Genomic DNA, 11,062 nt, shown 5'->3' with positions numbered 1-11,062 from the left:
TTTTTTTTTTTTAACGTTTATTTTATTTTTGAGACAGAGAGAGACAGAGCATGAACGGGGGAGGGGCAGAGAGAGAGGGAGACACAGAATCGGAAGCAGGCTCCAGGCTCTGGGCCATCAGCCCAGAGTTTTTTTTGTTTGTTTTTTTTTTTTATTTAAAAAATTTTTTTTTTTAACATTTATTTATTTTTGAGACAGAGAGAGACAGAGCATGAACGGGGGATCAATTACCTCTTTAAAGACCTTGCCTTGATCTATTTTTTTAAGTGCCTTATTATTGGCAATTTTTTCAAGTAATCGCTACACCCAGTGTGGAGCTCGAACTTGCGGCCCTGAGATCAAGAGTCACATGCTCCACCCACTGTGTGGGAGAAACAACAGATCTCCCTAAGGCGAGAGGACTCTTCGGGACATCAAGACCTTCTACACACCTCCATTGAGGAGATGCCCCTCAATGTGACTGACCTCATCTGAGGGGCTGTCCTGCTACCTAGTCCTACCCAGGGTTCAGTCCATGTGGCGCTGAGGAGGAGCAGGAGGGGGGAGGGAAGAGAGCCAAGGGATGGACCTCTTGTCATGTTTTTCTTTGAGTAAACGTCACTTTTTGAGGCAAAAGAAAGACAACAACAGATCTTCCTATTAAATGAAACCGTGCATATATGTCAGTTACTATTGCCACAGGACAAATAAACCCCAAACTTAAACAGCATATACAACATAGTACAGCCATGTGCCCTTGGTTTTGTGGATCAGGAAATGGGAAAAGGCTTAGCTGGGCAGCTATAAACTGGAATGACGTGGCGGACCCAGATTCCATGCTGTCAACCGCGGCCCGTACTTACTTGCCTCTGTCAGGTCCTACAGGGCCTGCAAAGAGGCTTGGGATCTTGTCTTAAGTGTGCTGGGAAGCACTATCCATATTCGAACGCCCAGGCAGAGGGTATGTTCTCTCTGCCTCAGTTTCTCCGAGAAAACTTTTTCTTCTTTTGGAACGAGGAAGCAATTCTCTTCTCTAAACAGATCACTCCTAATGGTTGTGAATCTGTCTCCTCCTCTCTGTTTTCCTCAGCCACAGTCTAGGTCCATGTCCCCAGTGTGGCTCCTAAATGTTCCCCTGGCTTTCACTCTGGCCACAAGAATATGAAAATCAGCCCCAATGACCCTAAGACTTTAGTAACCAAAGTGTTCAGCCCCTTAGGTGGAAGGCAGACCCCACAGCTGCACAGGTGATTGGTACGCCATCCTTAAGAACAACTCTTATTTTCTTATCGATGCCATCCAGGCCTTCCCTCTGCCCATTTCTTCTTCTTCTTCTTCTTCTTCTTCTTCTTCTTCTTTTTTAAAATCTTTTTAATGTTTATTTATTTTTGAGAGAGAGTGAGCAGGGGAGGGGCAGAAAGAGAGGGAGACACGGAATCAAGAGCGGGCTCCAGACTCTGGGCTGACAGCACAGAGCCCACACGGGGCTCGAACCCACGAACCACGAGATCATGACCCGAGCTGAAGTCGGACACCTAGCTGACTGAGCCATCCAGGTACCCCTGCCCAGTTCTGATCAAAGATGGCCAAGACGCCATTGGGAAACAATTAAAGTCTCCTGCCAATCCAGAAAATCCTCTCCACAATTCTAGAGAAGAGTCGTTTCAATAGTGGGAGCAGGCATTAAACCAGACTTAAGGCACAGCACAGGTAATCCGCTAATGAGATTACGAGGACCGAGAAATTCCACTCTTTTGATATACAGCCAAGTATCACGTCACATACATGCTTTCGAGATGAATGTTAACTTGTCCTCAGGGATGAGGACCTGGTCACATATTTCCTAGTTCATCCTAAGCTCATTTGGTAATTGGGGTACACATTGTGCTAGCGAATTGCCTTTGGCTCAAGGAAGTATGAAAACTTCTTATCTTTACCACAGGCCAGTGGTTACAGCTTGGAACAAGACGCTTAGGCTAAACCCCCACAGTCACAGGGAGATAGGGACACTATCTTCCTTGATATTTACATTTCAAAGAGATGTTTCTCAGGCCCTTAAGGAAAATATTCCTGAATTTTACTACTGTCACGAGGCTTGTTTAGCCTTTAAAAATTTTTTAAAATTTATTTATTCTTGAGAGAGAGAGAGAGAGAGGGAACGTGAGCAGGGGAGGGGCAGAGAGAGAAAGGGAGAGAGAGAGTTCCACTCAACTCAGCCCCAACTGAGTCCCTCAGGTGCCCCGGCTTGTTTAGCCTTTCAAAAAGATTTGCAAAATGTCATATATATGTGCAGTGGAATATTATTCAGCTGTAAAAAGGAATGGAGTACTGATATGTGTTATAACACGGATGAACCTTGAAGACGTTATGCTAAGTGAAAGAAGCCAGTCACAGAAGGACAGATACCGTATGATCCCACTGCTGTGAAACTTCTAGAAGAGGCAAATACATAGACACAGAATGTAGACTGGTGGTCACCAAGGGCTGGGGGTGAGGCGGCAATGGGGAGTTATTGCTTAATGGTTATAGTTTCTGTTTAGGGTGATAGAAAACGTTCTGGAAAGAGATACGGGTGACAGTTATATGCCATTAAGAATGCCCTTTATAGGGGCGCCTGGGTGGCTCGGTCGGTTAAGCGTCCGACTTCGGCTCAGGTCATGATCTCACGGTCCGTGAGTTCGAGCCCCGCGTCGGGCTCTGTGCTGACAGCTCAGAGCCTGGAGCCTGTTTCAGATTCTGTGTCTCCCTCTCTCTGTGACCCTCCCCCGTTCATGCTCTGTCTCTCTCTGTCTCAAAAATAAATAAAAACGTTTTTTTTTAAAAAAAAAAGAATGCCCTTTATACCATCGGATTGTATGCTTAAAAATAGTTCAATGGCAAATTTCCTGTTACATGTAGTTTACCATAATAAAAAAAAAATAGCACTGACAGAAAAGATTTGCGTACATATCAAAGGACAGAGGAGAGATTTACACATACGCAGTTTCTCAAGGAAATGCTCTGAGAAGGGAAGAAGGGAATGAGTCTCTTTCTCTTTGGGCAACAGGGGAGATTCTAGGTGTTAAAATTAATCCTACAGTTCCCTCTCGCTGAACTGCTGACTGTATGTATTGAACACAGAGGCAGTATAGCTCCCGCTTAAAATTACCTAATATAAGCCTAAATGCTAGACTAACCCCCTCCCACCCCCTCCTACATGGCCCCCCAGAGCTCCTCCAGGGTGCCCTCTCCCTGCGAATAAACTCATCTTTGTGGAGTATCAGCATATGGTGTACATCTGGTTATCTTTGGCCGGAGGGTTTCAGTATTCCTCTCCCAAGAGATCTCTACAATCTGACTAGAGAGACCATTTCCACCCCCCTCAACGACCCCAGTGGCTTTCCTTGTTCTCAAAATACGTCTACACTTTCTCTTCTGGTCCATTTCCCCAGACTCTGTTCCAGCCGAGGGCCTTTGCTAGTTCAGTTCCTTTTTCCTGGAGTGCTGGCTTCCCAGCTCCTCACTTACCCTTTGACTTGCTCCCTCAGTCACATGGTTGATGAGACCTCCCCCCACCCGCCACCAAACCGCCTTATTTAAACTCTCCGTCTGTTTTTTTTTTTTTTCTCCAAAATCACTTGTCACCATCTATCACTATAACATACTCCCTCCAAAAAAAAAAAAAAAAAAAAAAAAAAAAAAAAATTACGGTCTCTCTCCTTCCAACAGATGTGAGCCCTCCTGGTTGATCTCCAGTGTCTATGAAAGGGCCTAACACACAGTAAATCCTCATTAAATTTCTGGTGAATAAGTAATCCTGTGAGTGCAAGTCAGTTTAGCTGGCTGTATTTTGCACGGGGTGGGGTGGGGGTGGGCATCAGTCTCCGGGGGCCAGAGGGCGGACTATGGTAGGCTGAGTGGTAGCCCCCAAACACGTTCACATTCTAATCCCTGGAGCCTCTGACGTGTGTGTGTTTTCTCCCCGCACCACCAAGCAATTCTCCGACACTACAACTCGACCCAATTCTGACACTGTCTACCTGGAGATAGCATCAGCCCCCACAGGTTCAGGCTTAGACCTCTAAGACTGCCCCAGCCCCCCTGTAGCCGGTACTTAACAAGCCAAGGTTGTTACCTGTAGTTCTGATTGGCTATAAATCAGAGGTTCCCTTGATCTCTTCAACCAGTTTGCTAGAATGACTCACGGAACTCAGAGACATTTTACTTCCCAGGTCACTGGCTTACTATAAAAGGATATAACTCAGGAACAGCCAGATAGAAGGTACGGGGAGAGGTCTAGGAGCTCCCATGCCCTCTCAAAGGGCACCGTTCTCCATGAATCTCCACGGGTTCACCAACCTCGGTGCTTCTGAATCCTGTCCTTTTGGGTTTTTATGGAGGCTTCATTACAAAGGCATGATTGATTCACTCATTGGCCGCTGGTGATTGATTCAACAACCTCCAACCCCTCTCCCCTCCTCGGAGGTCAGGAAGGGTGGGACTGAAAGTTTCAACCCTTTGGTCACATGGTTCGTTTCCCTGGCAACCAGCCCCCCATCCCCAGATGCTTTCCCAAACTCACCGCATTTACATCCACTCAGGTGTGGGTGAAAGGGGTTTGTTGGGAATAATGAGACTTTATCGCTCTTATCACTTAGGAAATCCCAAGGGTTTTAGGAACTCTTTGCCAGAAACAGGGGTGAAGACCAAATATATATTTCTTATTATAAATCACAAGTTCACAGTTACCTTACATGGCAAAAGGGACTTTGCGGATGTAATTAGGTTAGGACTCTTGAGATGGGGAATTTTCCTAGACAATCTGGGTGAGCCCAATGTAATCACAAAGGTCCTTATAAGGAGACAGGAGGGTCAGAGGCAGAGAGTGGAGATGTGACGCAGGGCAGCTTCTAGAAGCAGGAAGAGGCAAGGAAAGGGATTCTTTCCTAGAGCAGTAGCGAATATGAAACTACCACAGATTTAATGCAGATTTTGTATGAGTTTTCCATTGCTGTTGTAATGAATTACCACAATTTACTGGCTTAAAACAACACAAATTTAGGGGCACCTGGGTGGCCCAGTCAGTTAAGCATCGGCTCTTGGTTTCAGACCCCATCATGATCTCACGGTTTGTGGGATCGAGCCCCACGTAGGGCTGCGTGCTGATCGTGCAAAGTCCGCTTGGGATTCTCTCTCTTCCTCTCTCTGCCCCTCCCCTGCTCATGCTTGCTCTCTCTCACTCTCAAATAAACACACTTTATAAGAAAAACCTCACGGGGTGCCTGGGTGGCTCAGCCGACTTCAGCTCAGGTCATGATCTCACAGCTCGTGAGTTCGAGCCCCGTGCTGACAGCTCAGAGCCTGGAGCCTGCTTCGGATTCTGTCTGTCTCTCTCTCTCTCTCTCTCTCTGCCCTTCCCCCACTCACACTCTCTCTCTCCTTCAAAAATAAATAAACATTTTAAAAAAAAACCTCACAAATTTATGATCTCACTGCTCTGGATGTCAGAGGTCTCTGATGGGTTTTACGAAGCTACAGTAAAGGTGGCTTCAGGACTGCCGCTCACAGCCGCATGACCCCGAAATCTGCAGTAATGCAGTGTGCCAGGGAGATTACGTGGTTGGCTGTTACTCAGCATTCAGTGGCAAGAGGTAACAAATACATAGAGGCAGATAAAACATGCGCGCGCAGACACACATAACGATTGCAAAGCAATCTCTCCAATACGCCAAGCGACTGGTACAGAGAAGCTGAAAAGGCAGTGTTTGAATCCAGCCCTCAGCAATAGACATGGGGTTGGAGTTGGGCAAAGAGGCGGGGTGAGCTTTCCAGGTAAGGGGAGGAGCAGAAACAAAGGCTAGCCGGAAGGAGAGAAAAGCTGCCTTTAGAACCCTTGGGGGGTGGGCGGGGAGGCCAGGAAAATGGGTGATGGGCATTGAGGGGGGCACTCGGGAGGAGCCCTGGGTGTTTTATGTAAGTGATGAGTCATGGGAATCTACTCCCGAAGCCAAGAGCACACTGTGTGTTAGCTAACTTGGCAATAAGTTATATGCAAAATAAATAAATAAAAGACAAAGGCAAAACACACACACACACACACACACACACACAGAACCATTGGGGTGAGCCCACAGACGGGGAAGCTTTGCGTGAAGCCAGGGAGGCAACCAAAACTAAGAAAGCCTGCCTGTGGCCAGAGCAAGCACTGAATATTAGCCAGAGGGGATGGCCCTGATCCTCTGGTCCCTGGCGGCATTGAATGCCTTGTAAAAAAAGGCATGACGGATAAAAGAGATGTTTCAGAAGGGCAATCTGGGGGCAGTGTGTGTTTTTCAAAGAAGGGGAAGCCACCAGCCTGGAGGAAAAAGGAACAGGTGTCTCTCTCCCCACAGATTGGCCTGTAGCTCTCTGCTAATAACGGCATTTCCATCAGTGACTCTTTTCAAAGCCTTCAAAATGAAACTCAGTTAACGCACAGTTTCACCAGGGCCACGGATACCACACCTGGAAATTACAGTGGGTCTCAGAGGCTTTCCTGCGCTTAGTATCTTTTCCCCACCACGTCCCCGTGAGACCAGAAATGGGAGCAGAGGAAGGAGGGGCTCATAACTTGAAGATCTCACGTTCCTGGGAACTGTAAGGAAAAGCTAAGAGAGGCTTCCAATATCAACTCTGAGTTCCAGCGGAGGAAACCCAGACTGCCTAGAGACCAAGAGACCACACGCCCCTGTTCCCCTCGCTCCCTAAGTCTAGCAGTACAAAAAGATTTAAAAAAAAAAAGCCTTTACTAATTACTCAGCTTTAATTGTCTGCTGTTTGATTAACTTAATCTTATTTTCCTCCAGAGGCCATTGCTAAAGCGATTTCCTTGTAGTGATGTGGGTTCCAAGCTCCATACTGATCCCTCGATTGTAAATAATTTCTCTGGTTTTGTTCTCTCGGTGATTTTGCCAAGGGTCCAATGAAGAAAAAAAAAGTACATTTTTACTATTTGACTGTAAGGCCCATATTCTATATTGACCTGCAATGACTCAAAGATCCGTTTTCCTCCTTCTCCCACTTGTCTCCCACCCCCTTCTCCTTTTGATTTGTGGTTGGGAAGGTTCTGTTTTGGTGTAAACTTGGATTTTTTTTTTTCACCTGGTTGCCAGGCAACAGCAGGCACCCCAGTCAGGATGCAGAGAAATGTTAAATTGTTCCCAGCCACCTCTGAGGCTGGACTTGTCAAAACTCCAGTGCAGGTTGGGGGGCTGGTTAAAAATTCAGAAGTCAGAACTTATCCCTAGCAAGCGCTAATGGGCAGGCGGGGGGAGAAACCCAGGAATTGGCTTTTAAAATGTCTCCTCTGATGACAGAAGTCTGAAGGGGTGCCTAAGGAACCCAGGGCTGAATAGCAAATGGTAAATTATGCCAAGAAGGAGCTGTGTGACAGGTGCCTGGGTGACTCCGTCGGTTAAATGTCCGACTTTGGCTCAGGTCATGATCTCATAGTTCGTGAGTTCGAGCCCCGCGTCGGGCTCTGTGCTGACAGCTCAGAGCCTGGAGACTGCTTCACATTCTGTGTCTCCTCTCTCTCTGCCCCTCCTCCCCCTGCTTGCACTCTGTCACTCTCTCTCGAAAATAAACACTAGAAAAAAATTTTAAAAGAAAGATGGAAAATTAAAAAGAAAGATGGAGCTTGAATAAGAGAAAAAAAGCTGAGAACATCGGAAGCTAGGACCTTAATTTATTTATTCATATATGGGACTATTCTATTCTAGCCTATCCTATACTGTTCTATGTGTGTTGAATATGTTAATATATGAACGCATTTAATCCCATTGCAAGGCAATGAAGTTGAAACAACCACAGCCTACTAGACATGCAGAAAGGAAGAAACAGAGAGGTTGAGTAACTCGTCCAAAGTTGCACAGCCAGGAAGTGGAAGAGCCGGGATTTGAACTTTGTCTGGGTCTCCTGGCAGCAGCACTGGCTGGTGGTGAAGAATGCAGATTCTAGAGCTGGACAGTCTGGGTTCAAATTCTACCTGTAACGTGTACTAACTACGTTCACCTTGCACAAACTGGCTCATCTCCTTGTGCCTCAGTTTCCCAAGTTGAGTAATGATACACATCTAACTATTCCCATGAAGATTGGCATTTGATAACTCTTAGCCATTATTTTAATTAGTTTCTGTGAGGCTGAGGGCTTCTCTGGTCCCACCCCCATCTCTGACCTGCATCTCGCCTTTGAACTTGGGCCTGAGGTTCAGGAATAGGGTGGAGAAGCCAGGGATGGTATGTGGGGAATGTTTGATGTTGGGGAAGTTATTCTGTAGTTTAAAAGGCTATCTAGCTGTTTGTGCTTTTTGGCCAGGAAATAGGCGTGAATGTCAAAATGGTCACAGCACCCAAATGGCCATGTCCAGAAGGGCATGACGAAGCCTTGGGGCCCCCCCCCCCAGTTTATCCTTTTATACTAACCATCCTGTCGGGGCATTTGGGGTAAGCTCCTCTTCATCTGTCCTTTTGGTGCTTTTGAGGCTCCTTCCTTCTGGAACCGGGTCTGAAGCTAGCTAGGAATTAGGTTTTAGGGTCCTCAGGGTTGTGTATACAGGGAGAGAGGGCTGGGGCGAAGGTGGTACAGTTTCTTTGGGGCCCATTCAGTGAATGCAGCCATGATGGGGGCAAAGCTGTTGTGGGGCAGTGTGGACAGGATGCTGGGAATGCTCCACCGGGATCTGGATCCATGTCAAGACTCTAGAACTGTTCCCCAGCTGCTGGAAGCATCCTGGAGTGCCCTCAGCAATCCACCCCTCGGGGGTGGCTTCTACTGCAGAGAGCAGGCTGGTCCAGGACTGGCTGACAGAGGGGTACGAAACCCGGCCTTCTGGCCGCAAATCACGGGACAGCTCCGGAAGGTCACCTTCAGAATTCCCTGCACTGTTGGCTGAAATTTCTGTTGCGACAATATTGCAGCTCCGGCTTTCCCTCGGATCAGGTGGACTGCTCTCCCTCCCTCCCCGCCTCTCCCCTCCCCTGCCTCAGACCACTCCCCAACCCATCTCTGCCACCTCCCTCAGGGTGGGCTTCCTGGGTGGGGGTGGGGGGGGACACCTGGCCAGCGACAGCAAGCAAAGGTGGGAGAAGCTCCAAGCAAATCAAACAACAGACAACAGCCAGTGAAGTCGACTCCACTTTTTAATATTGTAACCATAATGCAAACAGGCATAAGTAGACTTTTGTTGAATTCCATCAAGTTAGAAGATGAGGACGAGTTAGAAGGACGGCATGCAGTGAACACAGCTTGGACAACCTCGCGAGGAGCGTGGGGCGGGCGTCAGTCCTTAAAGGAAGGTGCCGGAGCGCATGGGACACTGGGCGGACATTAGCAGCATCGAGAGCTCAGAGGTAGGGGGACGTCCGAGTTTCTGACGGCGTGTGTGTGTGTGTGTGTGTGTTTGGTGACATGTGACACCCACTCTGCCCACCTCCCCAGCTCCTCAACCCTGAATGGAAACCCATTGGGACAGCAAGGAGGGGCGGCCAACTGCGTGTTCTCTCTCTCTTTCTGCCTTCCAGAAAACCACTGCTGAGCCCAGAGTGGGTCTACGATCACAAGACAGCGCGACACAAGGAAAACAGGGTGGAGGCAGGGCGGCACGGCATTGGGCCTTCACGGGTCATAATCAGAGCGATGCCGAGGGCACAGCCTCCTACCGAGATGGAAGCAGCATCCTTCTGTCTTGGGAGGGAGTTTGTGAAACCACTTTTTTTTATCCCCCCGGCCCCCCACCAAATCCTTGGAGTCTCAAGTTGGTGGCAGATAACGGAAACAAAGCCATCAGGCCGAGGGGACCTCCGCTGACTCCAGTAGGTCCGTGATGAAAAGGCCTCGGGCAGCCAGGAGCGTTGTTTTGGCTCCCAGGGGACATCTGGCAATGTCCGAAGACATATTCGGTTGTCACATTTGGCAGGAGGGGGACTGATACTGGCTTTTAGTGGGTGGAGGCCAGAGGTGACATGCCACATCCTGTCTTTACAATGCCCAGGGCAGCCCCCACCACAAAGAACTGGCCCCAAATGCCAATAGTGCTGAGGTTGGCTGGCCCTGGACCAGAGGCTCTGACAGCTTGGGAGCCAAGCTGGGGCACTTTGATGTCCTGGAGTCATTTTCTGGAAGACTACGGAAAAGCAGCATCTTAAGGCAGGTTTGTTTGGTCCTGCCTGCCAGGGCCACCTCGTTAAGAACGGTCGCTGTCCTGGACCAGGCAGACATGTCCTTCTTGTCCAGAACCGTTCGGACATTCCAGGACAACTCAGACGCCTCAACAAACAAAGGCATATCTACCCCTGACCTCCGCCCTTGCACGGGGCTTTGACAAGTAGTCATAGGGAATAGACTCAAGACCCGTGTTCCAGGGGTGAACATTTACCTGGGTCCTCACCTAAGACTCACCCGAGTCTCATCGGTGTTTGGGGGCAGGGATTGGCGGGGGACTGAGGACAGGGTGTGTATGATAGAGAAAGGAGAGACCAGGTTCGTGTCAGCGCCGGAAGGTCAGATTCAGGTTCGTGGGACCATCTGTGATGAGTCCCGGATGGTGGGAGGTAGGGCAGGGACTCTCAGATCTCCCTTCCCCCATTCCAGCCCCTGGCCTTTAATTCTTGAGCTAACCAGGACTTTTGGATGTAGGAAGCCTTACAAGGGTTGAGAGATGTCAGTGAGGATGGACAAGTCTTCTAGGATGCCCAGACGAATATTTCTCTCTCCTTGTCACCTGCAGGTGGTCTCAGATGAACCGGCCAGTTCAGACAGAAGGCTTTGTGGGTAAGGGGGCCATGGTGACACATTAGAGGTCAGGGTAGCAGAGATGAAAATATGCCAGTTAATGGCCGGCTTAAAACAAGATCTTAACCCCACAGTTTTCCTGATGGCACGAATGGCTAACGTTCTAGAGGAGAAGGGGCCCAGGCATCTGGCTGGCCCATCCTGGCATAGAAACTGTTTACCCGTGATCTGGGTCAAAAAATCTCACTTGTTTTGGACTTCGGGCAAAACCTGACCTCCTTTTGGAAGTCCAAAGCAGGTGGCTGCCGAGAATGTGTTTGGCAAGAAAATCCCG

The sequence above is a fragment of the Panthera uncia genome (genome assembly GCF_023721935.1).
Source record: "Panthera uncia isolate 11264 chromosome D3 unlocalized genomic scaffold, Puncia_PCG_1.0 HiC_scaffold_8, whole genome shotgun sequence".
Classification (NCBI taxonomy): Eukaryota; Metazoa; Chordata; class Mammalia; order Carnivora; family Felidae; genus Panthera; species Panthera uncia.
This window is presented reverse-complemented; position numbering follows the sequence as displayed.